Source organism: Bombus pyrosoma, linkage group LG6 (genome assembly GCF_014825855.1).
Source record: "Bombus pyrosoma isolate SC7728 linkage group LG6, ASM1482585v1, whole genome shotgun sequence".
Classification (NCBI taxonomy): Eukaryota; Metazoa; Arthropoda; class Insecta; order Hymenoptera; family Apidae; genus Bombus; species Bombus pyrosoma.
The window spans coordinates 10,484,204-10,503,559 of NC_057775.1; the positions used below are offsets into that span (position 1 = coordinate 10,484,204).

At 34.8% G+C, this 19,356-nt stretch overlaps 1 protein-coding gene across 1 annotated transcript in view; it reads right to left on the reverse strand.

The window, feature by feature from the left end:
- The window catches only part of LOC122568370 (gamma-aminobutyric acid receptor alpha-like), a 106,959-nt gene that overhangs the window by 84,957 nt on the left and 2,646 nt on the right, over window positions 1–19,356 (reverse strand). The window lies entirely within an intron of this gene.

Consider the following 19,356-nt stretch of genomic DNA (forward strand, 5'->3'; position numbering starts at 1 on the left):
GTTTGAATTTGTTTGTACACACGAGGTGCGGATAACGCGAGGTTCTACTGTAATACAATAATATAGTACAATAGAAATATAGGTTAAATTTTATAATAATTAATTACGGTTTGTGCAGACATCGTGGCATTTGCACGTGAAGTAGTTGAAGTCAACAGAGCTCGAATTCATTGCAACAGAGAAAGAGAGAGAGAGAGAGATTTCCTGGTGAGAGATCCATTGTTGACAGTGCATTAGCAGTCTCCTGTGGTTCTACGGTACTCCATTCAGCGGTGGAGTTTTCTCGATATTCACTCGACAATGGGATTATCGATACCAAACCCGTGAACGGAAGTTATTAAAATCCGACAAACCTCGCCGGAAGGAAGATCGCAGCACGAAATATAAAAAAACATTTCCAAGATTGAGTGCTACCGCTATGCGCATTAAGCAAAATTTCCAATCGATTCTTCGATAATGTCTCAAGTGGACGACGTTTTTCGAGAATGAGGCACGTTTCACTATTGATTGAAACGCGTCGTTAGTATGTATAGCGTAATACGAAAACTTTACAGATCTTACTTTTAATTTATAATTTTGCGTATTTTGGTACTAGTATTTAGCAAAGGGCTGGAACTTGAAAAGATAGAGGAAAAGCTTTGTTAAATCGAATCGAATCATTTTATTATCAAATAAGACGGAAAAGACAAAATTTCGATCGTTTATCGTCGTAATGGTTATAATATTTTTTCTGTTTGAAAATGTCAAACATGACTAAATATCGTAACGATAATAGCACTGATTTATTTGTGCTTTAAGCTCATAGTCTATTACAAGGAAGATGTTGCGTTCTTATTCCTAGTTTCTTACGCTGTACTATATTTTTACATTGAATTCTTAATTCCTGTATTATATCGTGATTTTATTTATTGTTATACTAACTTAATCCTTTCTTAATAATTGCAACTAAGAATAAAATTCTGGAAAAAAGGAAATCAATTAATTCACTTTGAAAATTACTAAGTATCTTCTAGGATTTAGTATATGCTTCGTAAGCATCCCACAAAGATACATACCGCGCGATAATTCTATAATTATTGTTCGTATAAAAGACCTAGATATGATTACGACGAAATAATTTTTATAAGCATATCATGGCTTCGCCGATGATATTATTTCCACTAGAAACACAACGAAGTATAAAGGAACGCGGACACTCGCATCGATTTAAAGCCTCGTTATCGTCTTATTAATGGAGGAGCTAGGGAACCATATTTCTCGAATCGAGGTTGCTAGTGATTACTACTATTTACGTAGCCTTTTTCTCCATCGAAGTACCAATGAGATCTCAAGGAATTGGTAATTTAATCCGGAAATCGATCTCGCGTCTTTCCTCCACCCTGCCTGATTGCAGCCGCGATCGTTTCTGAAGAAATACAGGCAACGATCTCAATTTTTTTCCTCGGTATTTTCATCGTTACGACGGCAACTTAATGGCAGATTTCACCACAAAATCGCGAGGCGTAATTTCCAGACTTTGCCGAGTTCTCAGACGGTTCACCGAAAGAATCACTTCCAGTGTTACGATTCTACTTTCCCGACGAAATATTTTTCCGTTCGTCATATCGGCAGCGTTTAATAAGTTTTTATTTATCTTATCTTTTATTTTATTTAATTTTATATTCACAGTCTGAAAATGGACTTTTACAATATTTTCTGAAACTCACGCATACTAATACGTTTCTTACACTTGACTTCAGCTCATTTGGCATACAAAATTCATGAAACTAATCCTACTCCTCTATGTATGTATATGTATATTATAACTTAAACTCTCTTAACATATATATTTCTGTAGAAATTATAATTAATATGATAATATATATTAATAATAAATATATAATAATTATTATAATATGATTATATATATGATATAACACGAATACGTTTGCATTTGATTTATATAGATAGTTAGTTTCTACAACATAGAAAAAGAAATGAATATTATACGTGTCTTTTCTTCTGTGCAAATGATTGGAAATTAAATTTATGGGTGTTTTCGATTTTTGTGATAATATCGACATTTGGTTTACAGGAACAAATGTTTGATATTGCATAATTTTCTAATGAAAACACGTTCAGCTCTTTAAACACGATCGTTTTCAATAGACAACTGATGCACTTAACTATGTTGAAAAATTTGTACAAATGTTTTATTCATATATTTACATGCCTATATATATATAAATATATTTATTTATTTATTTATTATATATAAAGAATTGATAACAGATGTTCCAGAAAAGATATCTTATTTGAATTTTCTTGCAATCCTTATTTGGGTATTTTGATATAAATAGTATTTTTTTACTATATCAAAGAGCATACGATGGAATTTAAATTTAAAATTTTACAATGTAAAAACTACATGTACAGAAAAACATAAATTGTGTGTCATATCTATCCGTATCGTTTAGGATTCAGATTGATCTTGACTGGGTACTAAATAGCAGAACTATCTTCCCCTTATCTGTCAGAGGAATGCCTGTAGGATTCATTTACGATTTCGAAGGGATTGCTGAGCAACATCTGCGGGTTCTCGCGAAAAACCATTTCCTTGATAACACGTTTTATACATTTTTTTACTGTTCTTGTTGGTGCTGCTTGATGGATTATAGAGCCCCCTCCTTGTATCATCAGCGATATATTGACGATATAGGACCACATAGGTACACATGTAAATATATAAATATGTACAATGCTCTAAGAACGTTCCATTCCTTCACGGCAAACGCGAGAAAACGTTCATACAAATTATGATATCTAAAAGAATCGAACAAACGTCCTTGGAGCATCCTTAGAGCATTCGAGTGTTCGATTTCCGATTCGGCAAGCAATCGTCGAACTTCGAACGAATGTTGGTTTACACATTCGTTAGCTTCTATCAAATGCTGATAAAGGGAAAGAAAAGCGAGCAACGTTCGCATATTGTTAGTCTAAGCGCATCGTATTAGTACAAAATTTCAAGAGACTATAGCAAGCCTTTTTAATAGATACACATTAACGTGTCACGCATAATTATATTACCTCAAGAATAATGTCGAGATTAGCGATTTAAAAACCTTTTCTCAATTCCTATAGGAAGAATATTTTTATTTACGTATTCTATTATGTATATTTTATATGTATGCATACTACGTATGCACGAATTTCGAAAAAAATTTGTAATTATGAAGAAGCTTCATGAAATATCTATTCTCAAAAATGTATGGACTCTTTGAGTATCCGATAGCGTTAGGCCTCTTTCACACGCCGATACATGTATCGCGATACGTGTATGACATTATGGAAGCTATTATGAAGGCGATGTATAATCGGTATCCATCATACACGTGTCGCACATATGTATCGCTGTGTGAAAGAAGGTTTATTGTATACCTGCTACTTCTTCGCGTAATATAAAGATAAAAATTCTTACATAGAATCTATAAGATTGAGGTCAAGCAAAAGATTACAACAAATGATACACAAAAAGGATATCGCGAAGGACAATTTAACGAAAAGAGACTAAGACAAACGATACAAGGACCAATCAAACATTAAGGACGATTACACAAAAACAGATTACGACAGAATTGAACGAAAAGGTGCTCCGATAAACGATACATCGCAAGAAAGAATGAAACATTAAGGACGATTAAACAGAAAAAGATTACGATAAATGATACACGCAAAGGATATCGTGAAGGACAATTGAACGAAAAGAGACTAAGGTGAACGACACATCATAAGGAACAATGAAACGTTAAGAACGATTAAACTAAAAAAAAGATCATGATAAATGATGCACAGCGGAGGACAATTAAAACACATTAAGAATTGATGCAGGTTTCACCTGCACCACTTTCGCTATCAAGAAAAAGATTAGAAGGGAAGAGGAAATAGCCGAAAGGACTTCCAACTTCAATGAATCCTTTGAGCTGGATGCTCGTCGAGCGTGTATTAAATCGGATAAAGTCGCGAGATGTGATCATAAAGGTAAAAGGTATTTCGTAGGCAGCGTCCCTACGTATGAGACCTGTACAGGTTCTCGTTTTCACCACGTTTTCGGATTAGCCGCGTGTTCTTTCTAGGTATCGAAAGATCGAGCCGGCCCGTGAAAGCACGATAAAAGATGGATGATGGGAAAGAAGGATGCCGGAGAAACAGCGAGTTAAACGGAGAAACTCCGCATGAAGGGTGCTCCAAGATGGCATCGTCAGCGATATTCAGGAATCTTCTTTGTCCCACCTTCGCCCCTTTGTGTCTGTCTCGCTTTCTCTTCCAGCCTGCCTACTCTTTGACTTCGACCTCCGTCGCAGATACCCTCTTTTCGCCTTATACCCTCGATAACCTATATTTGGCGTTGCAACCGCGGAACCTCAAGGAAAGAATTTCCCTCTTAACCTGTATACGCGCTAACACCAGGCCCGTTGATTTTCATCGACAGTGGAATGAACCCGGAAATTCCCAAGGAATCATAAAAGGATACCCTGCCCTTTTTATACCGCGCCACCGACGAGAACGACTCTCTTTAAGACAATCGAACCATTTCGACGATGAAATTTACCAAGTCTTTGTTGGGTGAAAGAGGCGGGGAGCAGGGTTTGGGGGAGGATGGAAGCTATTTGAAGGACGTGGATAGGGAAGAGAGCGGAGGAGATAGATTGGTTTTGATAGGTTCGACTGGTATTATGTGGCGAACGTGTGCTTATATAGATCAGTCAGATAGTTATAGAAATTAATAATTGCGTAGTTATTCATTTTAATTGAATATCCACGGTATGATGAATTGATGCATTGTTGTTTTGAGTTACGGTAGGGTAATAGTAGTATTTGGACGAACCGGGCGACGGTTTTATGTCAGTTCGACAAGTCGGTAATCGGTGCGTCAACTGTCGAGTATGCGGATTAAATTTTCAACGAAATTTGACTGATATAGCGGAGTGTGAAAGATAAATTCAAGAGATAAGTAGTAGAAAGAACGCCATGATTTTAGAAAAAGAGTTCGTGATTGATAAGAACGATTAACTTGTTAGTGGATGTAATTAATGCGCGTATGTGTGTGTCTAGAATAAGCGAATGTTATCAACGTGGTAATGAAAATTTAGTACAAAATTATTATACACAAATAAGTAGTTCAAGCTTTCTCTTGTCCGCCACTGTATATACGCATTCGCATCTCAAACACGGAACGTTATTTCATCACGAACAAACAGATATTCACGCATGTAAAAGAAGAGAAGGAACAGTTTACTTTGACATTTCGAAATGATCTCTACGAACAGCTTTTTCATTTGTATTCCACGAAACGAGATAAAACGTCGGTGTCTCGAATGAAATTAATCAGTAGTCGATCCAGAAGCGGCGGAATGTTGAACGGAAGGTGGGATATACTCGAGATCGTGGAAAAGCATCGAAAGTACTCTGCGAAAGTTCTTAGGTAAAGAGGCTTCAGTCGAGCAAGCTCGCGTTCAGCTCACACTATCTCTCTTCATCGTCCTTCTTTTTTCCTATTTCCTTCTCTTTTTATCTCTACAAGTCGGACCTACATCTACTTGTTACGGGCATTGCTGATTTTTTGCAAAAAGAACGCAAAGAAAAAGGAACAGAAGTTTTAGGCGCTTTTAAGATCTCATAACAGGAAGCCGGCTTGTTTCTTTTTTTTTTCTGAGAAAGTTAAATTATACACTGGCAATCTGAAACGGAAGTCAAGAACAATCTTCAGGGAGATTCTCTTTGGAAAAGGAGATCAAGCCTTTATAGGAGAAGAGCTAATGATCATACCATTTTTGTTTTTATATTTACAGTCTTTATGAATCGTTCCAATTAACTCTTTTATTCTATCTTCACTAAAATGTTTATTAATTTTTGTATCGATTTTCTTAATTATCTTTGTCAGTTTCTAAGATCACATATTTCTTTATTTTTTAACGCCTGATACTTCGTTGAAAAAGGTGAAACATTTAGATAGACTAGATTATAATTAGATAGATTGTGTATCATAATAGTAGGCATAGATCGTTATTGTTATAATCGTAAATACTGTTGTTAATTGTTCATTTATCTGTTATTTGGTTATTGTTTATTACAAGTAGCTGGATTCGTTACGATGCAACGCTGTGATACGAAAACTTTTCCTTTTTCTCTACAAATGTTCCCATGATATAGCGATATAATAGATTTCCAACGTATTTTTAATTCATAAATTTAACGTCTATGCGTTTCATCGCCATACTAACATATCTTAACTTACATACATGTGACATCAAATATTTGAATTCGATACTTCCACTTGAGCATCGTGCAAAAAGGATGAGCAAAGACACCGACCCGCGTTCTAAAATTCTTCTTCGAAAACGTTCAATTTTGCTTCAGAGTATTCTCCCGAGATCCACTAAATCTCCGCTGCAGAAAGCTCCGTGCCCGAGATACGCGGAAAAAAGCGACGTTTCTTGCGCTTTTTCGTTCTTTTGTAATCCCATCGATCCGAGATTTCCAGCGAAATTACAGAAAATAATACACTGTCAAGATATTCAACTGCAGGTACATTCTTGAAGATTAAGAGAAGGAGAATTGGCCAACCGAACATCAAATTCTTCCCCCTTCTATTCTTTTTCCGTTGTATTGTTCGACAGAGAAAGTAGTTGGTCCGATCGATACGAAGCTTTAACGAGCTTCTCACAATCAAGGATAAACTTATACCTCGATTTACCGTAATCTGTCAAGAGGGACTCCACAATTTTCCCAACTCTTCTAGTCATAATTGGAATGACTGCTATCGAGATACAGTGGTCGCAAAAAGTATTTACACATCGATATATCGTAACATTTACATAGATATTGATCGATCAGGACCAAGTATATTAAATCGTAAATTTTAAATCACTTAATGCTAGTTTTATGCGACTATGAAAATTCGAATGAAAATTCTATGAAAATGAAATATAGAATACGATGAAAAAATATTTCACTGGAGAATAAAGGTATATGTGAATGTAAAAATTATTTAGATTTGTCAGCTTCTAGCTCAAAGTTGAAACTCGATAAAACGTATTTAGATTTATCATGAGTTATTTATGTACGTTAATTTCCAAATAGAAAAGATACATTTGAAATTTGATATTTTAATATTCAATTGCAACGCGTATACATATGGCGCTGTACATTGTTAATTCGTTAGCGTGTTGAACTGTTTATGTTGGAAGCACCCGATAGTTTTAGAAGGGAAGAACAATCGTAACGTAGTCTGTCATCGTTTAACGATTGTTGGAACAATTAACATGTACAAACACAATCAACGAGCACGAAAACATGTGTACTCAAAGTATTTGGAGGCCCGATATTTGAACAGTAGCGCTGTATACTCGACAAACAAATTAATTTTATAGACACACGAAACTGTTGTTCACTTTTTATTTGAACGCTGCATACCTAATTTCAATTTTATGTCTTTTCGCGGAAATTGTATTAATGAAAATTATATTTTTCGGGTTGTGTGAAAAATTGAAAGGCGCTAAGTGAGCAAAGAATCATTAAATAGAGAAGAAAAGAATTTGAAATAGGAAATCAAAACTTGCCTCGCACACAAGACAAGGAAAAGGTAGATACGAATAGGCACGCAGCCGAGTTTCATTTGCAATATTCCATGTTTGCTTGGCCCACGATGCTCACGAAAATCTTCTACTTTCCTGAGAACCCTCAATTCGGGGTCGCCTCATCGTCTGGCGAAATGAATTTGCGAACATTCGTCGCACAAACACAGCACAGCAAAAAATCATCTCGGTGAGATTTACTTCTCAAACTTTCGAATAAAATACCGCAAAATGCCTTCACCTTGGCAAATAAGTAATTAACGTAACGAAGATAAAAATGAACCAACAAGAGAATCATTCCCAACAGGGATAACGAAGATTCAGGAAGAAATGCAGCAAGTTGGAGAACGTACGAATATTTTTCACCTATCGTTTAATTACTTGAACTTTCTGTTCTTCTCTTTGGTATATTCTTGAAACTGAAATTCGTATTATAAAGCGTCGTTTTTAATCAATATTCCGCTTTAAAGTTTCCCGTGAATAATATGATACACCGGCGCTTTGCGCGAAAAGTTTCCTATCGAATTGACTTCTCGACTTTCGAATATACCGAAATTACTTTCGCGAGTAAGTTCTGCCACGAGAAACACCTTGAGACCAAAATCGTATGTTTCGACTAACGGTATAATGGAATTTTGAACAGCACGGTCTGTCAATATCGAATACAGAATCAACCTTGAAGAGATAAACGTTAAGGGCGAAAAAGAATTATTACAAGTTTATAAATAAAAAAAAAGGGTGTAACTGATCAACCCCGTTCTTTGTCAATTTTTCAAGTTTATTACATAAATACACGATCAGTATCCGATTCTTAGAAAACACTGATTATCCACCGCCATGAGCTCGTTTGGTAAAAACAGATAATACGAATAATAATGAATTGCAAGGTAGGTTTGAAAATAATGTTTATGATATATCATCACTTTTTTTACTTTTCAATTTATAGAGTTGAACAACGTGGCTCCTGAACGACGCAATTTATATACTCAAATTCTTGTCCCGTTTTTTAAAACATCCTATACACTGTTCGACTCTACTTTGGTTAAGGTAAAAGAAAAATTAAAATAAATCACCCTATACATCTGATCTAATAATCGGTCCTGACATTATAGAGAAATGTATACTTAATGTTCCATCCAAAAATGTACGTCGTTGTGAACTACTGCAAGTTGAACATCGTCGTACATTCTACGGTTATTTTAGCTGCTTCAACCGCATGATACTACATGCCTTTAGCATGCATAGCTTTTTTCTGCAACCACCTCGCTTAAACACACACCAACGATTCCTTATATCGTTTTAGATCTTGTCTGCATCATTGTTTTTGTTCTTATTCTATTATAGTTAGTAATTCCTGATATTTAAGTTATATTTAAGTACTTAGTTATTTTTTATCAATTACTTACTAGTCAGAATTATTGTTACAATTAGCTGTTAAGTTTCCAATAATTATAATTATTAATCCATTATTCACTTACTTGCGCATCTTTCCTCCCTCGTATTACTAATGGATTACTTACAATATAATATAATATTATGATATAATAAATAAAATAGAATAATGTAAAAAGAAGATATAAAACGAAGAATAATATAATAATGAAATAAAATAAAATGTACCTAAATCTACACCCTCTACTCAACCATTTAATTTAATTTAAAAAATAGCGTATATAATATTATTACTTTTACTTTTCCATTTATAGAATTGATCGATATAACTTTTGAAGTATACATATCTCCCGAAGATAATTATTTCGTTCGTAGAAAAGTTTTATCACCGAATAATCTACTATCTTTAAAATTCTATTTTATTCCCATAGGCTCCTAATTTTTTTAAATAAATTTAATCGCGCTTTCATACAAACAGGTATGTAAAAGATCTCAGATCGAAAAATATGTCTGTTGGTTCTCAAACTTCTCTCGGTTTTTCGTTCATATTTCTCCCATTTTCCGCTGTTTATCTCGCAGATGTTCATCGATCTGCTGGCACAGCCTCGATCGTAAGTCAAGAATGCAGTCTAGCGAAATGGAGATAAACCAGTGACGATTGATCGCGAACGCTTTCAAGGGTTCTCGATATCGTCCTTGACACCTGGTCCTTTGTCTTCTATTCTGCCTATGCTTTCGCTTATAACCGAGCAACAGAACTTTCTTAAGATTCTTTTTTAAAGCCATCTTCGTTGCGCGCCAAATTTATCACGCCACTCGTAAATTCAGATTTCGATCTCGAATTATCGACTTATATTTCACCTATTCTATATATACGTCAAAATAGTTCAACAAATATGAAAAAAGAACGACAAAATTATTTATTTCGTTAGCGAATATTGTTGAGAATAAATACGCGATATGAGTGTTTTTATCTTAAAAAGATTTAATAAACTGACGGTCTTTATGAAAATTCGATTAAATTATTGATCAAATGTAATTCTTAAGTTTCTTAAAAATATAACTGTACATTCTACGTGAAAGAAACTATTCCTCCGTTTTAGTCCTCGTTCAAGCATCGAGTCTTAATAAACGCGTAAAGTAATTTTCTCATTATTTCCTGCTCAATTGACGAGGTTCTGATGATCTCCATCCGAAGATGTTCTTCCCGGAAGATCCGGAAATTGCGTACTACCTTAACGGAGACATGATGGAAAACGTCACTGCGGATGAGACAGAATCCTTTCAAGTTCTTGAAGTCGATTATCGTTCGAGAGTCTTGATCTTGGCAGAATTCCAGAAAACAATCTTACCACGCATAGAAAGATGTCGTAAAATAATTTCTCACGTATAATATATTCAATATTATCCCTTCTAAAAAATCCTCTCTTCGTATCGAATACATTATCATCCGAATAAAAATCTATTCCTAACAGTAGAATTATCCGAATTCTACAATACGAACAAGAGTATTTGCTACTATTGAGGGTTTGAATAATTAATTTATTCCAAACACATTGTGAACTCCAGTACCGAGGAAATATCGAAATTATGGTCGTAAAAAAAATGTCGAGTACAAAAGTTTCTTCTTTTCCCTCATAAGAATCTGATTAACCGAATTCTTAATAGGAATCTACAGAAAACAATATATTTTTCTAATTAAAAAAAAAGTTGAGCTTCAAATAATCTTGAAAATGTTCTACATCTAAATTAATTAAATATCTTCTATTTTATATATATATTATTCCACGAGTTGCAGTTTTAAAGCACATGCAAATATTTAATTTACAGCTATAATATTTTACCAAATGTCCTACTGGACAAATTGTAAAATTTAAATAAATAAATAAATAAAAAAAACATGCAAATATTTGCCAGAAGTACAAGCAAATTAAACGTTATTCCTTATCGCTATACTTTTGCTTGTAAATGTTTTCCGAAGAGTTTGCGAAACTGAATCTTAGTACGAAAAAGCATGGACTGAAACGAGAAAAGTTTCTTGAAGAGATCTCAACGTAGTGTCCTCGCGCTGTCTACGTTGAACGAAACCACTAACGATTCCTTTAAGATTTCGGCTGTATCAATTTTTCAATACCACCTGCTCCCATCTCGAGAATGAATTGATACGAAGGGTAAATGGAAAAGGGACGACCAGGGGTTACGTTTAACAAAGGCTGAACGAAATTCAATTTCAGCTGGAAGTTGGAGCCTTCGAGGCTACTTTTTCAAACTCTTTCATACTGATCTCTTTTACCCTTTTGTAATTATTCGTTACAAATTACATATTACATGTTTCTAATCTTTTCTTATTAAGGATGGTCGCACTCCTTTGACTTGAGCGATCATAGCTAAAAAAAAGAAAATACTAATACTATGTAACATTTTTGGCTATCGAGACTGTTCACGACCTTTTCTTGCAAGTAACCTTCGATGCGAGCCTTACAACTACAACTCATGAGTTTACATATTTATTTTGTATCAAAACGTCTGAACCAAATAATTAAGAGAAAAAATATTTTCTTTTTCTTCTTTTATTTCGTCTCGTTGTCCTTTATTTCTTTCAGCTAATTTAGAGCGTCTATAATGTGATTCTTTGATATCAAAGCGATCTTTCAATTCAATTTGTACTTAAATCTTTGGGTTTAGATAAAAGATATTATTATCTAGCATATAGCAGCTACCCTTATCTTATATGGATGTTATCTGGTTGCAAATTATTGGTGTTGTTTTGCATAGGAGGTATTCGTGAGTGATTTTCGTGTGTCCGATTCTGAGCCTTGTCATAGTCGACTTTTATTTTCTATTTATGTTGAGAATGGGCGTTTGTTGATAGAAGTCTTTTACCAAGTCGTGTTTTCGTTCCTTTCGTCGTGTTCCATTTCTCTTTCTCGATATTGTAGATCGATCCGAGGAGGTCTTCATAAGGGATTGGTTTTTCTATTGCTTTTTTAATTTTTTTTTCTATTGTTTAATGGACCCGTTGTTGCTTCCTTGCTTATGGTGTCCGCTTTTTTGTTTCCAGGTATGCCTTGATGAGCCGAGACTCAGGTAAATTACTATATTTTTTTTTTATTTAATAATTTACATTCACAATTTGTCCAATTTGAACATTTGGTGAAATTTAAGTACTATATGTCTATTATTGTTTATGAGGTTCGAGCAGGTTTCTCGAATGGTCTGTATGATTTCACCTTTCTTTTTCTCGTTTATGGCTGTTATTGCGCCGACTAACGAAAGATATATTTATTTCCATTAAAAAATTAGAACTGTATTTTATGAAATCAATGTTCCTATTATCATAGTAACAAATGTACAACGTAGTCCCTCTTATTTTTACAATTGACTCGATGTGTTACGCCGCGTGAGACAATACACACGCCATCCCTCGCTGTCGGGCCTTCTACGGCCCACGCACCGTTATTCCGACCCTCAATAAACCTAGAAACCCATCCTAAACCGAAACTTCTAACTTAAGTATTTTAAGACCTACTTTTTAAAGTAATCCTTTAAAAGTAATCCACTCTAAGGGTTAAACCGGCTGGCTACGGAAACGATTAACACAAGCATAGAAAGAAGACTAAAAAGGAAACACCCAGCTGATCTCACAAAGGATATAACCTAAAAAACACGAAGATGGTACCCCGCTGGGCGTAACCATCCATATGCTATTCAATCACATGTTACAACATTTTACCTAGTGTCCCACTGGACAAATTGTAAAATTAAAAACAAACAATAAAAAAAATTTCCTCCGTAATCACACGAACACGAAACTCACTCTTTCTCAAGCTCTAGAACAGTCAAATTCTCTTCCTCGGTTCGCATCCGTCAATCATTCTGTATCTTACATAACGTCTTATCCATATTGTATATGAAGTTGTTGGAAATACATATATTTTATATCCTGTTAACGCGGTGTTATATCAAAACAATCACCCCTATTATCTTAACGGAAATCAGGGGATCGATCAACTCGTGGTGTCGATTATTATAATCGTAACGGGAATTTACGATTCCCGCTGACGTGATATCTCGCGAACGCGTCTCTCCGCGACTGGTTGAAAATACATGGTCCTCCGAGCCGGATTCAGTGTCAGTGAAGAGTACACTCACCAGTGACCATATAGTGTCACGTGAATCCACGCAATCTCCCGCCGCAGTTGTACTATCATCAACAGAAGTAAATTCCAACAATTTCAGTATCAATTATATAACAAATAATGGCAACCGGAGACGAACTCGCCGCCTTGCGCCGACGCCGAGGCAATTGTACCGGTCACTTTACACGCTCATCAAAAAGATTTGACGAAATCGAACAATCCGTCTGTCCGTAAGAGAGCGAGTTAATCCAAATTAAAAATGAGAATCCCATTCAAAACGAGATTATAAATATAGATGAGGGAGAAACCGCTCGCGGCTTTGAAATAGCAGACAAATATGAAAAATTAGAACTCCGAGTAATCAATCAACTAAACAACATACGACTAGTCACGCCGTCGAAATCGACAAACGGCGAATCAGCCGCCGGTCGCGAGTCTGCGCCGTTTAAACTATCGGAGATTCGGATACCTACCTTTGATGGCACCCTCGAGAATTGGCATTCATTTTACGACTCCTTCTCGTCAACGATAGATCGGGATGAACAATTGACACCATTCCAAAAATTCTATCATCTCCGATCAGCATTGACATGAAAGGCTGCGCAAATCATCCAGTCGTTGGACGTCACGGAGTCTAATTACTCTATCGCCATAAACATTCTGCGAGACAAATTTGACTGCTATCGTCAAATATGCGCGCGTCACTAGCATGCACTCCTCTATTATCCCAAGATGGCGAAAGAAACGCCCGAAACCGTAGAGGACCTCATCAAAACTTTCAAGATAAATTTGGAAGCGTTAGAGAAATTAGGCGATCCGCTGACGTCGAATACCGTAATAGGCGACCTGATCGCCTCGAAGTTACCTCAGTCCACCGTCCAACAATGGCATCGCACGTTGCCAAACGAAAGACTGCCCGATTATACCCATTTGATAGACTTCCTCCAAACAAGGGCAAACGGCGATCAGACGAACGCTCCAACACCAATGATAAAAGGGAATTCCTACCAACGCCCCCGTCATCGTCGGAACGCGCCACGAGGACATACATTCGCCACAACACATCGGAAGTTGGTGTTTAATAAAATTAGAAAAGCGTAGGACAACAGGGACAGAAACTATTAGCGCCGCGAATGATCACCAAACTAAGGAGTTTCGTAATGCAGAAGGAATACATGTCTCTGTAACCTACTCTTAATCCTATTTAACTTTGCACGAACCAGAGTGTCGATGCTCGCAAACACCGACAAAGCCGTTTCTTATGAAATTAATTTAGACGCGGCTCGAAACCATCTAAAGGTGCGTTTAGACCAAACGAGCAAGAACATAGTACGTTTTCGATTTTAACGAGCAAACGACGAATAAATGCTCGTTTATACTTTAATTTTAATAAAGTAGAAGAACTACTGTTTGTTCGACCAGTCGTGGGGAGACGCGATCGCGAGGAAGCGCATCAACGGGAGTCGTAAATTCCCGTTACGATTAGAATAATCGACACCACGAACAGATCCCCGTATTTCGGTTAGGAAAATAGGGGTGGTTGATTTTGTAGAACACTGCGGTTAACAGGTTATAATATGTATTTCCAACAACAATTTACCCTTTATATTTGCTACAATGATGCAAGTGTCGACTGCCAAGCTACGGTTGAGTACGACCTGAGACTCGTTTCGTGTTGGCGAAGGTGAATGAGTGTTGTCGAGATCTGACTGTTTTCGAACTGATATGTAACTCTGATGTGTATCTAAGATGTGTATCTGAGGTGTGTAGCTGAAATGTGTATCTAAGCGCGGACCGCTTCACGCGACGTAACAACAACAGACATTGGTTCGCTTTGAGGTGGATTATTATACTCGTAAAGAGACGAGTAATAAAATTGTAATAGTCAATGTATATTAAAATCACTGTAAGTACAAGTACAGAGATAATGTATGATAGTGTTTGGTTGTCGCTTGCTCAATGCTACTATTCAACTCTCTAATTGTTCAACTATTCAACTCGCTATAATGACTCGCTATAATGACTCGCTATAATGACTGTCCTAGAGAGCACGTTTATCTATTTGTATCGACCGGTGTTATTATAAAAAGTTCAAATGTAACTCTGGTTGACAATTACAAATAACAGCGATAATATTTTGTCCGGAGTTCGTTTACCTTTGAACCTAGCAAACCAAAATAACGTTGATATTCCAAGGAAGAATAATACGAGTCTCTCCCAATTCAAATTTTCCGTTGAGTCATGTGCTGCTACAGCTTGATCTAAACACACCTTAGCGGTGCAACCACGAGCGAGCATTCGCTCAGGAAAGTAAACCTACAGTGATGGATAGAAGAACACGCTATGCATTTTTTACAAGGACTAGAAATTTTTCACAAGTATTCGTTACAATCATAAATTTTGCCTTAGATCGCTTTTATTGAATTTAGGTCTAGTTAACAAAATTACATTGTTTTTTACATATCTTATCTTATAAGATTTCTTTTGTTCACCACTGTAATTGTGTAAAAAGGGCAACATTTTTTACAGTTTTGTTATCAAATTATTCTGACAAAGAAGACCGAACTCTCAATTAATTACATCGGCAGTTTATCGTAGCAACATAGTACACTATAATGTAGATAAAACGGATCATTTAAATTAATTTCGATCTTCGTGTGAAAGTCGATTTCAAATTATTCTGATTCCTTAACGAGATGCTACGCTACATATATTCATGTACAATGTATTTTGTGAATTTATTTAGCCAAATGAGAAACAAACTAGAAACAAGATTTTTAGAACACGCGATCACGAAACGGAATCGTCGATAAAGCGATGAAAATCTAGCGCGCATTAAATTCCACTTCACACAACTCTTATTTTCACTCAGACAGATGCTTGAGAAATTTTCCATGCGTCGTTATCTTCGATCCTTGATCGTTAAATAAATAATGCATTCTGCCTTTTGTACAGCTCATTTACTACTTCTCTCGCGTATTACAGCTTCGCATTATATACCGGGTGTGTTCAGATTTTCTTTCTACTAAAATAATAACTTTTCATTTCCAAAAATCCGCCCATTAATGATATGATTTAATTCAATGAAATATAATATTTAATATTCTTAAATAATGAATACTTTACATCAATATAACACACATATGAGTTCTAACAATAAATACACCGTTATTAAAAATCCAAGCTAACGAAAGAAAAATGTAAGTATATAAAGTCCCGTAACCCGGATGTTACTACAAAAACAATAATCTCTTAGTTACAAGAATTATTTTAAATTCATAAGGTCCCTAGATTACAAATTATTCTCGCGTAAACAAAAATTCACGTATGTAATTATTTCTCATGTAAATAAAATAATGATGACATGTAATGTGAATGAACAATATGTAAAATATGTAAATAAGATGGAATAAATACACGTACCAAAAATTCGTATAATCGAAAGAAACGTACGTGTTATTCATTCGTTAAGAATCACAAAATCTCCGCTTAATTTATTGCACCCTCTATACCGATCGTCTTCCAACTATAATCCCCCACATTCGACCAAGATAACACGTCCGATTCTCATGACAAAACGATTCTCAGGATGGCATATTTCATAGCTGTAGCACGTGTCGCTCAAAATCGACGCAGCTGTTGCATTTCGAAAATGTATCCCGGCCACCTCGTTCAAGGCAGTCACGTACGAATCTTCCGCCAAGATTAAAGCTTTCGATCCCTAATTCGAGGACACTCGTAAAGATACGATACCCGAAATATTATATCAATATATGGGAGCATTTCGAGTTTCAACATTCACGCAATTATTAATATCTCTTATATTATCGCTTTTAACGTCCGTTAGTCCTTCGACGTTTAATCAAATTTACTTATTGGCGACTAATGACGTTAATAGATTGTTTCAAAGATTACATTTTATTAATGTTCTAATCCTTATTAACCAGTCATTCTATTTCGTTAACAAATTCATATACCTTCCATAATTAATTATTATGTTAATTACGCCCACCACTGAATATATTTTTCCGTTTCGAATATATTATTTTATTACTATTATATATTTATATATTTATATTTTATTATATTTTATTACTGTTCGTGCACAAAGTGTCCTTTGCTTTATTCGATTCAGTGAATTCTGATTGGAAGGATTTAATATGAAACTAATAACATTCTAACGTAATTAAAAAACTGGAGAGTGGAGTGAGTGCAACGGGATCAGGAAAAATACATGACGTTGAAAAAGCCACGATGACGACATTAAAAAGCACAAACTTGATATAGAATATTGTCTAAAGCAGGTAGATCTCCCTGGCAACAGTAAAAAATCTTAAATATACTAACGCAACGAAATGTTTTCATCGCGATAGAGACGATTTCATAGAAATAGAAACAGTGAACGCTGTTGGCAATGAAGAGATGCCTTCTGACGCCCAAACGTCCGAGGCATTGGAAAAAGCGTTTCGATAGTTTAAAATACTAAAAGAATATAAATCTATGCAGTTATTTCTGGTGAAAGAATTATAATAAGATTTAGCAACCAAAAAGATATGGGATCCAGAAATATTTAAAGAAACTGCCAATTAATTTTAATCTATATTTGAAGAAGAGAAATTTTATATGAGAAAAGTGATATCATTCAATTATCCGAACAATTTTGTTTTTTCATATTATTTTGGATAAGCGAGATTTTTTGTTTATGCTATTTTTATATCGTCTTTAAGTTTAACTTTAGCTTAAACTTTAACTTTAGAACTATTACAAAAGCTATAAAATTATTTTCTTGTACAACAAGAAATAAGTGTTATTACGGTATGCAATAATCCAAATTGTTTGAAAAAACAAACTCCGACAAAAGATTTTGACATTAAATCGCTATTCTCAAACTCATCGTATTGTTAATATCACGTTGCACTACTATTTCCTTGAGTAACTAACAAAAGTTATTTTATTTCGAATTATTTCGACGTCGTAAACTGTTCCAATTTTTTACGACACGCTATATGTACTAATTAAAAACAGAAACAACACGTAAAACGCCTTTACTGCTGATGACTGACCGCTTTGTTGAACAATAATAGCGTAAATAACTATGTGGTCAAGGTACAATAGAGATATTAACCTAACATTGAAATGCTCTGTTCCGTGCAGATTTATGTTCTTTGCCTGAAATTGGTTTGCACTTGCGTAACGAATTATATGGAGTTTTCGCTAACAATTGAGCTGTCAGTGATTTGCATGTTTTTCGTCAATGGAATTTGGAAAGTGAAAGGCAATTAAAGGCAACTAATACGATGCAAAATATAAATAACAATTGTTGTGTTTGTTATAGATCATAAGTAGAATTTAATAACATAGAAATGTTATGAAATTTATAGAATCTATTTAAAATCGTATGGTTATGGAAATATGCAGACGTTTCCAAGTTGAAAATCATAATTCTTAATAATACCATAGAAAAGAAGTTTAAAATCTTTTTAGGTGATAGCAAAGAAACAAATACAATAGATAACACTGCAATACGAAAGATATCTATATTCTCTATATTTATTTTCTTATATTTTTATATTTTTGTTAAAGATATGTAACGAGTTAGGCTATAATAAGTATCGAATTTCTTATTTCATTTTGAATTTCAAAATTCGTAACATCGATCGTTGTGATACAAGTATTCAGATATATTCTTTGTTTGAAATTCTATTGGCCGTGATTCAGAATTTCATATTCGTTCCAGTTGTAAGAAGAAAGTCGGAGTTTGTAATTTTGTTTTATTTTTTTCTATGCACTTGGTAGAAGCGCTGTAAAATATGTCGAGTTTGAGATTTTTTGGCCACGGAACAATGTAATTATAAACATTTCCTTCGTATGTAAATGCTTTAATTAATTTTTTATTCAACTTATATAGATTTCTTAATTGTAGAAAAATTGTACTAATCAATACGTCAGTTTTAAAGTATATATTCATAGAACGAAACCCTTGGCGAACAAGAAATTAGATGAAATATTTATCGAATCAATTTAACTATAGAGATAAAATCAAACTAAATTTATATTTCTGGAAGCAAGCGTCAATTTGGAAATCCATGATTTCGCAGAATGGTATTGAGTAGAAGACAGTATTAACCACACAGTAGCTAAGAACTTCATAACTTTCTCAATCTAGATGAAATGAAAGAGTTTTGCATTATAATCGCCAAATACAGTGGCTG